The sequence below is a fragment of the Natrix helvetica genome (genome assembly GCF_964273705.1).
Source record: "Natrix helvetica genome assembly, chromosome: 7".
NCBI classification, from domain to species: domain Eukaryota; kingdom Metazoa; phylum Chordata; class Lepidosauria; order Squamata; family Natricidae; genus Natrix; species Natrix helvetica.
The window spans coordinates 57,946,871-57,965,378 of record NC_138558.1 but is presented as its reverse complement, the minus strand read 5'-3'; positions in this window follow the sequence as shown (position 1 = coordinate 57,965,378).

Here is an 18,508-nt window from a genome sequence, read left to right as displayed (position 1 = left end):
AGACTTTCTAACCAACTGAAAGGAACTCTGTTCCAACTGCAGTTGCCTTATATTATCATGCTCTGATGCTAAGGAGTTAGACATTCTATTCCCCCTCCTCACCTGAAAAGAACTCTGTTCCAATTGCCAGTTGCCTCACATTTCACCTTAAAAAAATCCTTGTCGTTTATCCTCTCCTCTACCATTGGTATCTTTGCTTCAAAATGCCAAGCATACTGTAGAGCAGGGGTGTCAAACTCACGTCGTCATGGTGGCATCAGGTGACGTATTGGGACTCCCCTCCCTTCTCTAAATTGGGTGGGAGTGGGGCCAGCACATGATGCCATGGGCCATGAGTTTGCTACTCGTAGAGTAAGTAGAAATTTTGGTTTAATTCTTATCTCCTGCAGTCTTCCAGTGAGAATCAGTTAGTAGATCCAATACTTAGCTGCTGTGATTAAAACTGAGTTCTGCATAGTTGCAATATTTTTCTCTAACGAGAACATTAACTATAGTCAGCTAAAAGGATAGGCATTTTGACTAGATGCAAAATCCACCCCGGTGATTTTCTCAGTTGATTTTCCACCATATATTTGTTTGCAGAATTTTTGTTGATCTAGTGAAAGAACAGAGAAGTATGTGATGGCAGTAATAAGCCACATGGTGTTGATAGGTGCCAGTGTGCCATTAACAACCTGCTGTGGATGGAGATTGCAAATTATTTAGAAAATGCTCCATTCTGATTATGACAACATCCTTAACTATACGTTTTATCAGCAGCTAATGGCTGATTTACACATTCAGAAATTTGGGCCTCAAAACTTTATCTTGGAAATTAAACCTTTTTTTTCCGTATGACTATAAACTGTGAATGTGTAGTGGGTGATATTGAGATAGACACTCCAAATACCTTAGGTAGGAATTGGAAAGAGGGTTGAATTTAAAAAGCTTCTATTGGACTGTTGATTGATCTTATTTCATGACTTGCATTTTTATGCTGGAAATTTCATGCAATACACACGCAAAAAAGACCAAACCAACAACTAAAATATGCATTTAAAATCTGAGAATCAAGAAGCAGATTTCAGCTTTCTAAACTTTTAAGACTTGTGGTACTTTATCACTAGCGAGTATTTAAAGTTAAAATCTTTGCACCCAGTACTCTTTTTATTACTTAATTGCTTTATTATTATTTCACTTTATTGTTTTTTTCTGCTATGCTATATTGTTATGACCCAACATTACAACAATAAACCTGTTATTTCTTACTTAAATATATAGTTAAAATATAATTGCTATATTATCAATGTTTGCTATTAATTCTGGTCCCTTAATTCTGGAAATCATTTATTCAGAATCTATATGTGCTAGGATTTTTTTAAAAAAAAGCATAAATGTATAATAATACAGAATATGGAAGGAAGAAAAAATCTCTTGGGATAGCAAATGGTAATTACAACTCAAGATCCTTATTTCATTAGCTTTTTCTAAATTTACAACAACTACTAAATGGATCATTTATTGATTTGCCCAATCACTGAATCTTCAGGAAAAGTCCTTGCCATCCAAATGGAACATAAACTTTTATGTCTCCCTAATGATGCTGGCTACAGCTGTACATTGTCATTTTGAAATCTGGGGACTTTTTGCTTCTAGATCTGCTGTAACTTAATCACATTTGTGGAAGCCTCTTTAAGTGTATTTGCTTAAGCAGATGGTGAATGACTCATCCGTCTTTTTTATTGTATGATGAAGTTTTAAGAAAGAAGTTTTCATCATGGTAGATGGAAAATGCATAATCAAATGTGTATGGACAAATTACTATGGTATCTAATAACAATGGTATCTTAACATATATAGAAAGCGAACAAAACATTAATTTGTGCTCAAAGCTTCCTTGATTTTATCAGTATTAGATTTTATTTCTAAGTGGTTTTTATTATCTTTTGGACAAACAAACCATACACAAGTGTCATGTAACATTGCAAAATTAATAATTTGGCTTTGTCCAAATGTTCTAGTACAATTTGTGTTTGACAGTTTTTGTTGTCTTTTTTTAAAAAGAAAAATGTAGTAGCTCACTTATTTGGTGCATTATTGTGAAAAACCATACAAAGCAAAATGTGGACCATAGTATTTTCTTGTAGACCTCTGAATGAAGGTGGAAGGACTTCTGTTTGTATATTATTCAGAGTCTTTTTTTCCATTTATATGACTGAAGCGGTCATATCTGGCTCTGAGATTCATAACAAACTATGGGCTTCTTTTCTTCGTTCTGCATTTTTTTAGCAATCAGGGTTTGTTAGTATTAAGAATACTTTAATGTTGATCAATAAAACTCAAAACAGCAGTCACTGCTACATAAGTTGTAAAGCAGTCTGAAACAAATTAGATACAGAACAGTGAGAATGATTAGATATCTGTTTAGTAATTCAATTGGTGTGTTGTTGTTGTTAGTTGCGAAGTTGTGTCCAACCTATCGCGACCCCATGGACGATGTTTCTGCAGGCCTTCCTGTCCTCTACCCTTCTCTGGAGTCCATTTAAGTTCATGCCGACTGCTTCAGTGACTCCATCCAGCCACCTCATTCTCTGTCATCCCTTCTTCTTTTGCCCTCAATCGTTCCCAGCATTAGGCTCTTCTCCAGTGAATCCTTCCTTCTCATTAGGTGGCCAAAGTATTTAAATTTCATCTTCAGGAGCTGGCCTTCTAAAGAGCAATCAGGGTTGGTCTCCTCTAGGACTGACCAGTTTGATCACCTTGCAGTCTAAGGGACTCACAGAAGTCTTCTCCAGCATCATAGTTCAAAGGCCTCAATTCTTTGGCACTCAGTCTTTATTATGGTACAACTTTCACAGCCATACGTTGTAACTGGGAAAACCATAGCTTGACTATACGCACTTTCGTTGGCAGGATGATTCCTATACAGGGCTTCTTGATTCCAACAGTCGTAGGGAGGGGCAGATACGAGGACAGATTAACAACTCGCAGTCGGTTGGGAGACCGTGGGTGCTGGTTACACCCGGTCGCTTGTACCAACCCCCGCATTCTAGGTGGTCAGGATCTGCAGGCCCAGGGCCTGAGGCTGTTGTTATGCAATGCGAGGTCCGTTGTCAATAAGGCCCCCCTCATTCATGATCTAATTTTGGAGGGGGAGCCGGACCTCGCGGGAATAACGGAAACCTGGTTGGGCCACGAGGGAGGGTTACCCCTCGTGGAAATGTGCCCACCAGGTTACCAAGCATTTCACCAGCCCCGGGCCCGGGGAAGGGGCGGTGGGGTAGCAGTGATTATCCGGGAGGACTTAGAGCCGAGGGAGTCCACTGTGCCACAGACGTCCAGATGTGAATCCCTTGTTGTGAAATGGGGCCCTGGGAGGCAGTTGGGCCTGCTGATAGTATACCTGGCTCCCCGCCATACATCAGCGATCCTGCCTGAGCTCCTCGAGCTGATCTCATCGGTGGCGGTTGAGACCCCCAAACTTCTAGTGATGGGGGATTTTAACCTGCCGTCGGTGGGAGAAGCATCAGAGGGGGTTCGGGAGTTCATGGCTTCCATGATAGCCATGGACCTGACTCAAATGATTCAAGGCCCGACACATGAGGGAGGTCACACCTTGGACCTTGTTTTTGTCTCTCGCCAGTGGTTGAGTGATCTGGGAGGAGTGAATTTAACCATCACTCCTCTGTCATGGTCAGATCACTCACTCCTCCGACTTGACTTCCCTGGTGCTACCCCTCGCTGCGGGGAGGCGGAACCGGAAAACACTAGATGGTTCCGCCCCAGGCGCTTGATGGAACCAGACAGGTTCCAGACGGAGCTTGGGCCACCTCCTGCAGCCCTGACCCGCCCTCGGGTAGAGGACCTGGTGGTCGCCTGGACTACTGTAACGCTCTCTACATGGGGCTTCCCTTGAAATGCACTCGGAGACTGCAGTTGGTCCAGAATGCGGCCGCGCGGGTGATTATGGGGAGTACCAAGTACTCCCATGTGACACCTCTCGTGCGCGAGCTGCACTGGCTTCCTGTGGTTTATCGAGTGCGTTTCAAGGTCTTGATTACGATCTTTAAAGCGCTCCATGGCTCAGGACCTAGTTACCTGCGGGATCGTATTCTGCCCCATACATCCCTACGACCCATCCGCTCGCACAGAGAGGGACTTCTCCAGGTGCCGTCCACCAGACAGTGCCATGGGGCGGCGCCTAGGAGCAGAGCCTTCTCTGTGGCGGGCCCAGCCCTGTGGAATGACCTCCCCCCGGATATTAGGACCACTACTGACCTCCGCTCCTTCCGTGTCAAGCTCAAGACCCACCTTTTCCAAATAGCTGGCCTGGCTCAACCATAACTTCGTATCGCTCCTGATGGGTTTTTTAATTTAGTAATTTTATTTAAGGGGATTTTAAATTGTGTTTTTAATTGCCTTTCACTTATAAGTCAACTCTCGTCCATGCACATATGTATATGTCTCTGTTCTTTTTGTATATATGTTTGTCTTATGTGTATTTTTATTTGTTTTGATTGTACGCCGCCCCGAGTCCTTCGGGAGAGGGTTGCGGCTAATCAAATAAAAATTATTATTATTATTATTATTATTATTATTATTATTATTATTATTATTATTATTCTGCTTTTTAGTATGCTGTCTAGATTTGCCATAGCTTTCCTCCCCAGGAGCAAGCGTCTTTTAATTTCTTGGCTGCAGTTCCCATCTGCGGTGATCTTGGAAGCCAGGAAAATAAAACCTGTCAATATCTCAATTTCTTCCCCATCTATTTTCCAGAAGTTGAGAGGGCCAGATGCCATGATCTTAGTTTTCTTATTGTTGAGTTTCAAGCCAACTTTTGCACTCTCCTTCTTCACCCGCATCAAGAGGCTCTTTAGTTTCTCTTCACTTTCAGCCATTAGAGTGACATCAACTGCATATCTGAGGTTGTTGATATTTCTCCCTTAATTCCAACTTTTGATTCATCTAGAGATGAATTTAGATTGTAGACCCACCTTTCTCATGATATGCTCTGCATATAAGTTAAATAGGTAGGGCAACAGTATATAGTCTTGCTGGACTCCTTTCCCAATTTTGAACTAAGTGGTTCCGTGTCCAGTTTTCTGTTGCTTCTTGACCCACATATAGATTTCTCGAGAGACAAAAAAGATGGTATGGTACTCCCATCTCTTTAAGAACTTGCCAAAATTTGTTGCGATCCACACAACCAAACGCTTTAGCATAGTGAATGAAGCAGAAGTAGATGTTTTTTCTGAAACTCCCGAGCTTTCTCCATGATCCAGTGTATGTTGGCAATTTGATCTCTAGTTCCTCTGCTTCTTCGAAATCCTGCCTGTACCTCTGGTAGTGCTCGATCCACATACTGCTGGAGCCTAGTTTGTAGGATTTTGAAAATAACATTACTAGCATGTGAAGTGCGTGCAATGGCAGGATAGTTTCAACATTCTTTGGTGTAGTGATCTTATAATTTGCCAGCATGATATGAAGATTAGTGGTGGCAACACCCTGACCATCATTTTTTCTTAAAAATGAAATATGTGTGTTCAAAATGGTCTGCATTATGCAAAATGAGGACTACTGTCAGGTCACAGAATTCAAGTTGGCTGAAGCTTCAAATCAAGTCATCCCATGTAGGTAGATTAAGTGGAGTGCTATTTCATCTGTTTCAGGCAGTAATGTGTCAGTCTAGGGTCAATCTTGTTAAATGAACGTCTCCAGTGACTGTTATACTATTGTTTCTAGAATTCATATGTATGAACCTATTTTTCCTTCCTTGACAAAATACTGTCACTTAGCCTGCTCTTCACTTAAACTGTGGCCCATCTTCTATGCAACAGTCTGTTATTAATATCCTTCACCTATTTCCCTGTGTGTATTTGACATCTCTTGTTAATTTTTTTTGTTAACTATATCTTGGTGCAAATATTTGCAATCTACAGCAAAGATGGCCTAGTTGACAGATTGCTGAAAATAAATGCTTCAGAATTGAAATCACATCGACTTGCCTACATATCCTGGGGTGTGCAACTTCTGAAGCATTTATTGTTGACTTTTAATAAGCACAAAATGCTTAGTGAACTTTCATAAGAGTTTTTCAGGAATAGTTTTGAAGAAAAAAGGCCTTTTTTGTTATAAAGCCTGTAACAGTAGTGTAAATAGTCTTGTTTTCCATTTCCTTTAAAAGCTTTTTATTATTCCACTTAATAAATGATTCAGTTCTTTTTTATCTGTTATTAAGCAACATTTCTAAATGCATATTTTTATGTTGGACCTGTGTGCATCTATGTATATTTCTGTAGCACAGTTTTTATTGGACAAGAAAGGCACATGGCTTACTAGCATTCATTTAAGCTGCTACCAGATTTCTTTAAATGTTTTAAAGATCTCCAGTATTGTTCTTCTGGGTTCATGTACAAAAACACATTCTTTCATTTTGAACTTTTATTCAACTGATTAACAGTACAGTTCCAAAATCTCTGCCTTATTTGATAAATTCTAACTCCTGTTAGAATTCCTAGATAAAGTTAAATAAAACTTTAAATCCTAGACTATTTACCTCTTCTCTTAAAATTGTTATCATCTTTATCCAAGTCCATTATCATATCACCCCTTTATCTATGTTAGACTAGATATACCCAGCATCTGCAACTGTTCATTGTATGTTTTATTCTCTAGTCACCTAATAATCTTTGTTCCTCTTCTTTGTGCTATTTCTAGAGCCTCAATATATATATTTTTGTATTGTGGTGACCAGAACTCGATGCAATATTTTAAGTGTGGTCGCATAAGTGTAGGATAAAGCAGTATTATCACTTTACATGATGTGGAAACTATCTTTCTATTGTTGCAACATAGGACTGCATTAGACTGCACATTCCTGGGCCATACTAATATGCAGGGGTGGGTTCCTACCAGTTCTAACCTCTTCTATAGAAGATGTTCCACAAATCTACAGAGCTGTTTAGAACCAGTTCCAGCTCCCTCCCCTCACCCGTCCGCACATCATCAAGATGAAGAGTAAGAGGAGGAATTCTGGGAGTTGAAGTCCACAAGTCTTAAAACTGTCAAGTTTGAACACCCCTGGGATTTTTTTCTAAAGGGTTAGGGGTGCAAGGGTCTTGTAACTTGAAAGCTTTAAGACTTGCGTGCTTCAATGCCAGAGTTTCTGAGCCAACATGACTGGAGGAGGAATTCTGGGAGTTGAAGTCCACAAGTCTTAAAGCTGTCTAGTTTGAATACCCCTGGGTTTTTTTTCTGGGTACAAGGGTCTTGTACCTTGACAGCTTTAAGACTTGTGTACTTCAAATGCCAGAGTTTCTGAGCCAACATTTTGGTTGCTAAGCAAGAGCATTGTTAAGTGAGCTTCACCACATTTTACAAGTTGGCCACTCCCACCCAGTCACATGGCTGGCAAGCCACTCCCACAAAGCCACACCTAGAGAAGAGGTTCTAAAAAATTTTTGAAACTCACCACTGGCCAGGTACTACCTATTCTATACCTGTGCATTTGATTTTTCTTCTCTATGTGTAGGACTCCATCCTATCTTAAATTAAACCTACTAAAATTCCATTTTCGATAACAATGTTTCTGCCTCAGCTTGTTACAAATGGAACACAAGCTTGCTAAAAAGAGTACCCATCAATTGCCCTATTTTCAATTTCCTAGGCTGACAAGCAGTATCATTACTCAGATACGTTTCTTGCTGTTATGACAGTAACATAATTTTATAGCTACTGAGTCAGCGAACAAAATTGACTGTCTGAAAACTAACTTCAAGAATGGTGCAAGCATGTTTTTATTTAAAATAAGAAAATTTTGAATTATGTAACATGCTTACTAATAATGCCGTTTTAAATTTATTTTCTTAAAGTTGTTTCTGCACAGAGGGTTTATAGCTGTTCAAAACAACTTCATATCTATATCTTTATCTCTATCTCTATCTCTATCTCTATCTCTATCTCTATCTGTATGTATGTATGTATGTATGTGAGTGTATGTATGTATAGATAGATAGATAGATAGATAGATAGATAGATAGATAGATAGACAGAGATATAGATATAGATAGAGATAGAGATATAGAGATATATATTTCATATGATATATTTATGTATCATACATAAAACATTTTAAAATACTTTATATTTTATTGTTATCATTGTTTTTCAGTTATAGTTGCAAGTTAATTATGGTCATTGTAAGCAGTGTAAAAACAAAACTGTTTCTTCTACCTCTACTTTACTCAGTGATATTATATTCACCTTCAGAGTTCAATAGTAAAGTTTGGCTAGCTTTCAAAGAGTGGGAGCTTTAATGTTGCTTAGTTTTTTAAAAAAAGAATATGATTTATGATATGCAGTACTGTAACTAAGGAGTTTTAGGCCATTGACACGGATAAATGAGCAAAAAATAGTATTTTTATGATATTGGCCATTTCCCCCTCATTTCTCTCTCCTCTCTCCCCCTGCCTCTCTTTCTCTCTCTCTCTGTCTCCATCTCTCTCTGTCTCTGTCTCTCTCTCTCTCTGTTTCTCTCTGTGTGTGTCTCTGACTGACTCTCTCTCTGTCTCTCTGTGTCTTTTTTTCTGTGTCTCTCACTGTTTCTCTGTCTCTGTCTCTCTCTTTCTTCTTGGGGAAATTGATAAAATTACCCCTTATAACCTAAGTAATTATAACACAGCTGTAACACTGTTGTTTTACTGATCATTACAAAACATACTCACAGTGGGAAAAATAATGGACGAAAAGAAAGAGGGAAATCCATGGAGGTCTGTTACCTTCAGTCCATACAAACTTGTCATGGAAAAGGAGTTGAAATCTAGCTGGGTTCATTTCCAACTGATTTATACATGGACGAAAAGCAACTAAACATTGCAGCACAGAACAGGATGGGATTTTTTTTGTCAGTAATGATTGTTATCTCATTGATAACAATAGGCTTGATCAGTTCCATTTTTCCTTCTGTTCTTCCAACTGATAAAGACTTAAATATTATTTTTATTATTTACAAATAACCTGCTACAGAACAGTTTGTAGAATTTTTTTCTAGCCTGTTAGTAGCTGAAATACCATGGAAGTGCTTATCTCACAGCAATTAATTATTATAATATATTGTGACAGGTTTTATAAGTTAAAGGTGGATTATTAATTAGAGAAACCGATTTTTGACTCATTATGATAAGAACAATAAGCACCACTTACTACATAACAATGGCTGGCTCATTTTCAATTTTGAAGGATTCTCACCAGATTTACTTCTTTAAGTTCTGCATTACACACTGAAAAATCATTTAGGCTTCCAAATTTAGAAGGCACAAGAACAGAACATATGGTAGAATGTCAGAGTTGGAAGAGGCTTTGAAGGTCTTCTATCCCAACCCTCTGCTCAAGCACGAGACCCCGTATTGTTTTAGACAGGTAGCTTTCTAGTCTCTTCTTAAAAGCCTCTAGTGATGGAACACCCACAATTTTTGAAGGCAAACTGTTTCACTGGTTGATTGTTCAGTGTCAGCAAAGCCTAATTTCCTGTGATGACTAAAGTTCTTTCAATTAAAGGTAGTCCTTAATTTACAACCATTTGTTTAGCAACTTTTAAAGCTAGGACAGCTCTTAATAAAAATGGTTGATCACCAGTCCATGCATTTAAGACCATCACAGTATCCCCAGGGTCACAAGGTCAATATTTGGGCACTTGGCAACCAGTATGTATTTATGTCAGTTGCAGTGTTCCAGGTCAGAGGTGGGTTCTGGCTTCTGTTACTACCGGTTTGCTCAGGGACGTGCTTCGCGTGCATGCTTTATGTGTGTTATGCGCACATGCGCAGTAGTAAAAAAAATTACCCAAGATGGGTGCCGCCAATAGAACCAGATTGGGGCATGGCTGGCTGAGTTACTACCTACTTGGATGAACCAGTTCAAACCAGTAGGAACCTACCTCTGTTCCAGGGTCATATGATCACTATTTGAGACCATCCCAGGACTTCCAACAAGCAAATAAAATGATGGGATGTAACCTAGATTCCTAGGAGGAAGAGGCTGCATTCCATAGAAGCAAGAGATAGTGAACTTTAGATGCTTTGGAGGATGAGGGGCAAGACAACAACTCCTTAGAGCAGTGATGGTGAACCTTTTTTGGCTCCCATACCAAAAGTGGGGGGAGTGCAAGGGGGTCATGTGCGGGCATGCCATACCCACAACGCTATGTGTGTGACACAAACACACCCCGTGCGTGCATGTGTGTGCGACCAGCAACCCCCTCCACTTTTGGTGCATTTTTTCACCCTCCCCAGGCTCCAGAGGCTTTCTAGGAACCTGTAGAGGGCGAAAACAGTCTCCCCACTCCCTGGGATGCCCTCCGGAGGTCTCAGGAGCTTCCCTGAAGGCTCCGGAGGGTGAAAAACAGACCTATGGGGAACCAAGAAGTTCAGGAATGGTGACTTGCAGTTTGTTCGTAGGGCCAATTTTCAACCCCGGAGCCTTCAGGAGGCTTCCCCTGAAGGCTCCAGAGGGTGAAAAAATGGACCTACTGATAAACTGGAAGTCACTTCTGTTTGGCTCGTAGGGCCGGTTTTTGCTCTCCTGAGCCTTCAGGGAAGCTTCCTGAAGGCCCCTGAAGGCTCCAGAAGGTGAAAAACAGTCCTACAAGCAAACCAGAAGTCAGTTCCCAAACTTCCGGTTTGCCCATAACGCCATTTTTTTTTTAACTTCAAAAGAAGGCCAAAATCAGTTGGCCAGCATGCGCATGCATGTTGCCCAGCTGATAGGGCAGCGCCTCATGTGTCTATCTGTGGTTGAGGAACAATGAAGGAACCTGCTTAGAAGAAATGCAGCTTGTCTTTCTTAGCTTTTGGAGCCTGACACTTCATGACCACATGATTTGCTAAATGACTGCAGTGACTCACTTAATGACCATAGCAAAAAGTTTGTAAAATTGGGTATGACTTATTTAACAATGGCATTGATTAGTGATAGGGGGTACGTTACGTTCCTGATTGTGATTATAAATTGAGGACTACCTGTAAGTCTAGATTTTCATAATCAGTATGCACTGCCTCTGAGATATTAATTATATGTCTTATTTAAATTTACAAGGAGCACACAAATAAAAAATGGTACTCTTTCTCTGACTCTTTCTCTTACTCTGTCATATTGGCCATTGGAAACACTGTTTTTATTTTATTTTAATCTACATATATTTTATTTTAATTTAAATATTGCAAACTGATGATTTATGGTGGCTTTCTGTTCTCCCAAAATTTACTATAGCAGAGAAAGTGTGGCTTTTAGAATTACTATTATAAATATTTCTCAGCATTGCAATCTGAAGTTTAAATTAAAACTAACTTTTTCTTTCAATTCATAAATGCATTTCTTGTTCTGGTAAAGACAGAAGGAAAAGAATGTGCTTTTCTTGGGATGAATTTTCCAAAAGATGATATATGCTAATTCTTTAATATTTATAATGCTTCCTTGGGGAGTTTCCTATGTGCAGAAGAAACTGATATAATGGCTTGCGAAGATACTTATTTAGGCTGCTGTTTTGTAAAGTAGGATTCATAACACCCAACAGACATGGAGCATGCCATATATTATATTTCCCAGGTCCCTGTACAATTTTATATTAGCTAAAAGTTTCATGATTTATATAGAAAAGCCACCAATATTCTTTGATATTCCATATACCACAGTATAAATAAAGTACGTTGGAAAATATCTTTTAAAACCGAGCTGGTTCAGATTTTTTTGCACTGTAAAACAATGTTGACTTGTTTATTTTTATTTTACTGAGAAAATGTACAAACTACAGAAAACAGATGAAAATATTTATTGTTCCTTGGTGGCTCATGTTTATTTTGCATTTTTCTTATTTATTGATAGTTGTTATATTGTTTATTATTTTTACCTTAGTTGTGAAGCGAAAGAAGGAAATGTAAATCAGCCAAATCCCTAGGTCCGAAGTGTCACATAAGTCACAAAATGACTTTTTTTAAAAAAGAAAGTGTGTTCAACCTTATTTCCCTTTGTAACATTACTTTGAATATCAGTTCCAACAAGATAACATAATCTACTTCAAGGACATTATTTTTCTAGCATAAAAAGGTTGATGTCAGGCGTTCTAAATACCATGCAGAATTAAATCATTGTCCAAGGCAAAGTTATCCTTAAAGGTCCAATTTATTCATGCAGGCAAGTTAGCACGTCTATGGAATTCCAACTCTAATGTTCATCCTGGAATTCCACCCAGTTGAAAGTTCATGATCTATCCCCACACCCACAAATCCATCACATGTTCCAATCATCATCTTCCACGCTGGCATCTACACCCCTCTGCTTCCGGTCAGGTGTTGAGGTGCGGAGACAAAAGATGACCTTGGCTTCTATAAAAGAATGTCAACAATACATTCCACAATCCTACTCCTTTCTATTCCCCCCTCCCAACTACTACACTAATGAAACAGCATAGAAAATTATAAAAAAGTGTGACAGGCCAAAGATCCTAAAAGAAACATAACTACAGGCCTGACAGTTGACTTCAGTCCTTGAAGATCTACCGAAATGTCCAATTTAGTTGAAAAAATATCATTTGATAAATTAGTTCAATTTTAAGATTTTTTGAGATGTTTTTGAGCATTTTACTAGACAACCCTTGACCTTTTAAATAATCTTTCTTTCCTTATAAGCTGGTGCTGTTCCCCTCCTGAGCGCCCTGGGAAGCCTTTTCCTCCTTCTAAATTTCCTCTCTGGCTGACTTACAGAATTGCCTGTCATTTGGACAAAGAGGAAAGAAGAAAGCTGGAGAAAGAGGAAACAAAGAGAGCCATGGACTGCAAGGCCATCTTCCTCCAGGATAGAAAATGGCTGACTTGTCAACTGCTGGAAACCTGCAGCCACTCGTATGTCACCAACAAGCATTTGAATCTCTCCCTCATATGACAACATCCATCTTCCAGACTTTTTTTCCCCTTATCAATAATTATTAGGTCTAGAGCCGTGATGATGAACTTATGGCATGCGTGCCACAGGTGGCACGTGGAGCCATTTGTCAGGGCACGCGAGGCGTTGCCCTGTCAGCTGGCCAGTGCATATCACACTGGCCAGCTGATTTCGGCCTTTTAAGGCCATTTTTCACCCTCCGGAGGCTAGCCTACAGAGTGCAAAAAACCGGCACTACGTGCAAACTGGAAGTTTGGAAACGTACTTCCGGTTTGCTCATAGGGCTGGTTTTAGTCCTCTGGAGCCTTCAGGAGGTTCCTTGAAGGCTCCGGGGAGCAAAAATCAACCCTACGAGCAAACCAGAAGTCACTTCTGGGTTGATCATAGGGCCGGTTTTAGCCCTCCGGAGCATTCAGGGAAGCCTCCTGAAGGCCCCTGAAGGTTCCGGAAGACGAAAAATGGCCCTACAGACAAACCTACAGTCACTCAGTGGCTAATACGCTAAGCTTGTTGATGAGAAAGGTCGGCAGTTCTGTGGTTCGAATCCCTAGCGTCGCATAGCAGAGTAAGCTTCCGTTACTTGTCCGAGCTTCTGCAAACCTAGCAGTTCAAAAGCGTGTAAAAATGCAAGTAGGAAAATAGGGACAACCTTGGTGGAAAGGTAACAGCATTCCGTGCACCTTCAGTGTTTAGTCATGCCAGCCAAATGACCACAGAGACGTCTTTGGACAGTTCTGGGTCTTCGGATTAGAAACAGAGATGAGCACCACCCCCTAGAGTTGGGAACAACTAGCACATATGTGCGAGTAGAACTTTACTTTTACCTGGGGTACAATCAGTGGTGGGATTTACTTACCTTCCCTACCAGTTCGCAAATGTGAGTGCATGCGCGCATGCGCAGAAGGTCATGCATTATGTTGGGGCGGATGGGCGGAGCCTCCCTCAGCCACCACTACCAGTTCGCCCGAACTGGAGAGGACTGGCTGAACACCACCTCTGGGTATAATGTGACAGGTGCTTGTCTATGTGACTTCAAATCTATTTATTATTTTATTATTTTCAGAGTTTTATTATTTTCAGTGCTTCTTTCAACTTTCTTATTTCTAGTTGATATTTCTGATTTGATCAGGTATTCTTTGGTGTTGTTTTCAGCTTCTTTCCTTTTACAGATTATCCATTCTAGCTTGCTTGCATCTGATATTAAGGTGCTCACCTTATTTTCCAGCCTGATCTTCCATTTTGGTGGTGCAACTTTTTCGTTTGTTTGGCATCCCATCAAATTACAATTGTAGCTACGCTGTACATTAATTGGTTTGTTTCGTGTGGTGAACTGGTATTCATATATGATATTATAGTATTGGTATCTTTTAATACTTTTCCTTACTACTTCTTTATACCAAGCTTCAATGCTGGCAACCTTGTTCTGTTGTTTTTGATGCTGTTTTAGATGCTTAGTTTCAGTTCATTTTCTTTTTTCATTAGAGAGCTTTGTCTTTCTAAGGAGTAATCAGAGGAAAGAAAGGTTGCCTGGTTTGAGCATTAAGATAATTCAATAGTTATGATGGCTTCCTCTACTGCTGACATCCCTAGTTTGCTTCTAAAATCTGAATTCTTCTGTCAAGGTTTCTATTTTTCTTTGTTATATGCAGCTCTTTCAGTTCTGTTTCTATGAACACTCCATTTTTATTTTTTTAAATAAATCAACATTGAGCTCATAGGCTCTGTTTTGTTACTTCTGATTTGGATGTTATTTGAAATGGATTATTTTTTCAGATTCCTCTTTTTATTGGACTTGATTTGTAATTATTTATTTGTTTTCAATCTTCGTAATTTTGCTATGGTAAACAACTTTTCTTCCAATAGTCCTGCAGCTGCTGGTCCTAGTTGCTCAGCCAGACCTGAGTCCTGTAGCCCTTTTTTCACAGATGTCCAAGAACAAATTTATCTGAGCAACAACCGATCCTGTACACCACATTTCACCATATCGTTTATAGGAGAGACAGTCTTCATCTGATTCCACTAATAAACCCTGACATGTATAGTTGAACCTTTGGCACAGCTCTCATCTTCCTTACAAAAAATAAACCTCACAAGTACATCAAGATATTGCCACTCTACTAGATTATTATTACTAAATTTAAGTTACATGCCAACTCCCAGTGATTTTGGGCAATTATTTAGATTTCAGCCATGGTGTTTTGTGGTTTAAGGTATTAATAAAATGAATAAGCCAGCAATGTTTAAATTGGAATTATACCAAAGTCTTAGTTGTTCAAGTTAAAAGGGATTTGAATTTCAACTTTCTTCTCATCCCAATGTGCCTAATAGTCTTTATTAGTATATATATAAAAAAACTAAATCTATTCTAAAAGAAGAATCAAACTACTGCCAAGAAGATGAATTTCCTGTTTTATTCCAGAAAATAGACCAAAGTCAAAATACAAACTAAATATATTCTTGAAATTCTGAAAAAAATAGTCCTATGTTTTTATTCCGAACTTGCAATTTATATGTAAGTCTTTCTGCTTCTTAAAAACTTCCTAATAGTTTACCAATTTGTATAACATATTCTAGAAGTGTGTAATGCTATCTTCATCCTTAAATAAGTATCTCTTGATCTGGTTCAGATGTGATTACCAACTATTGCTTGCATTTTAAATAAATATGCAAATTATCCTGTAATTTAAAAGTAAAATTTATTGCAAGGTGAAGCTGACGCTGATACCACCCGTTTTGCCAATATAAATTTCTTGAGAAGAATATAAAATGAATTCACCATTGCTTTCTCCTGCTTTTTTTTTCTTTTTTTAAATTCTCAGTTGGGTGCTAAGCTCTGATATTATCTAGTGGTAATAATATTTTCATGTTTACTCTTGAAATTAGCCATGTTTAACTAGGTGCTGAAACCTAGTTTTTTTTCCTATAGTAAATACATGCTACATGTCATCCATGGCTATATTTTTCTTCCCACTTCTGTTGTGAAGGATTTGTTATAGCCATTTGAGTAGAAAACACCAAGATAGTACATCACAAACATTACATACAAGCATCTGCTATTAAAGACTTACAATAAAAGATATAAAAGAACATCTAAAATGTGTGACTTACTAAATTGTTAATGAAAAAAGAACAAAGGATAAGGATTTAAGAGCAATTATTATACATATTTTACTTAAATCTTAGACAAGAATTTGTCACTAAGGTGTAGAACAAATAGTTGAATAAATTATATAATTTCTGGCTGCCAGAGGAAATTTAAAAGGACGGTTAATCTTTTTGATATATTACTAAGACATAAATAGAAAGAGTATGAAAAATATAAGTATACTGGGGAAAAAATTTGAATAAGCATTTCTCTACCACTGTTTCTCTTTAGTATTGAATAGTCTATGCTATTCAAATAACATGAACATCTGTATGAGGCCAATATTAATTTGCATTCCTTTTAAAAAAGGCAAATCCACTCACAGCTTCATGCTGTCTTTTAAGCTACCTAAGACTAAAAACAAGAATACTATGTATTTCTTTTAATCCAGTCAGAACTTATGAAAGAGCGAGAAAGGTTAATCACTCATTGCTGGAGGATTCAATAGAATGTGCTTTTTTTTCTGAAATGATAAGAAATGTTTATATATACTGTAATTACTGTACAGTAGCCAAAGATCTATTTCCAGCCACATTTCAATCATGCATTTTGTTAGATCTGGGCAACGAGGGACAGACTGCGGACACGAAGTAACTTAACAGCTCTTTATTAGTAGTAGTAGTGATCCAGCTTGTTCTGTAGTTGGAGGGTTCCCCTTTTATAGGGATTGGGCACGCCCCTCGACCAATCAGAGGGATACCTGTTTCCCGCTGTAGGAGCGGACCAGAGGGAAGACTTATCCCGATATATGTTAATATCTAACACCCCTCCCCTCCTAGATGGGACGTTGCGGTAGGTAACATAGTCTTTTAGGTAGGTGGGTGTTTGTCTTGCTCGGGAGGAACGTCGTAGTTCGGGTTGGTTTGAAGTGGTTGCAGGACTGGGTGCTTTTCCTATTCCCCGTTCTGGAGGTCTTGTGCCTTCGTTGCTCGGGCGTTCAGGAGTTTGTTCGGCTGCGTTGTCTGGGGGTTGCTCTGCTACGTGCGTGTTGTCTTGTTCCACGCTTGGCTCGCCGGCGTCGTTGTTTCCTATGATGGGGTTTTCTTGTGGCTGACTTTCTGTAGACAGGAAACTTTCGTCTTCATTTCGAAGGTTGGAGTGTGCTAGGCGACCCCGAAGTTGATCGATGTGCCTTTTCCAATTCCGCCCATCTTCTAGCTCCAGCAAATACGATTGTGGACCCGTGATGCCAATGACCTTTGCCGGCATCCACAATGTCCCCCCTGTGTAGTTGTGAGCGTATACTGAATCCCCTACTCTGAAAGACCGGATCTTACTTGTAGAGTCTGGGGGAGCCGTGGCAGAGTAATTCGGGTGGAGCCGGTCCAGGTGAGACCGTAGGCGGCGACCCATGAGTAGTTCAGCGGGGATCCTACCCGTCGTTGCGCTCGGGGTAATGTGTTGAATGAGGAGGTAATGGTCAATGCGTGTTTGCCAATCACCTGGACCCATCCTAGCGAGGGCCTCTTTTGCGAATCGCACCATTCTCTCTGCCTGACCGTTGGATGCTGGATGGAATGGCGTGACGAGGGCATGCCGGATTCCCAACCCTGCTAAAAATGTTTCAAACTGCATGGCCGTGAATTGGGGCCCGTTATCGGATACTAGGAGATCTGGCAGGCCATGGGTGGCGAAGATTCGCCGAAGAACCTTTATGACTGCCTCTGCCGTGGTTGAAGTCATTAGGACTACATCTAGCCATTTAGAATAAGCATCTACAACTATAAGGAAGGTCTGGCCCTGGAATGGCCCTGCGAAATCGATGTGTATTCGCGACCAGGGTGCCTTGGGTTTCTCCCATTCTGTGGCGGGCGCTTCCGGGGGTGCTGGTCTCGATTCCTGGCATGGGTCGCAAGTGGCCACCCACTCCTCTATTTCTTTGTCCATGTTTGGCCACCACACGTAACTTCTTGCTAACGCCTTCATTCTAACAATCCCCGGATGACCCATGTGTAAAGCATCTAATACATTTTTTCGTAGAGCATAAGGAATAATAACTCGATCCCCCCACAACAAACATCCCTGTAACACTGAGAGTTCGTCCCGTTTTGACCAAAACATTTTGAATTCCGGGCCCACATTTCCCTTCGGCCACCCCCTCCAAACCCAAGTTTGAACTTGTTTTATTAAATTGTCTTTAGAGGAGAACCTTGCAACATCGTAGGAAGAAACCGGTCCCGAATCCAAACAGTCAATGAGCAATACCGGTACTTCTGGAGTGGGGTCTGGCAGAATGTCGGGTAATGGGCAACGGCTGAGTGCGTCTGCGTGTCCTAAAGTGGAGCCCGGTCGATGAATTAACTTGTAGGAGTACGCAGCCAGGAAAACAGTCCACCTGGTCATGCGTGGAGAGAGGGAGACCGGAGTGGGGCGGTTTCCCGCCAAAAGTCCCAACAGCGGTTTGTGATCTGTGATTAGTTCAAAATTGCGGCCGTAGAGGTATTCATG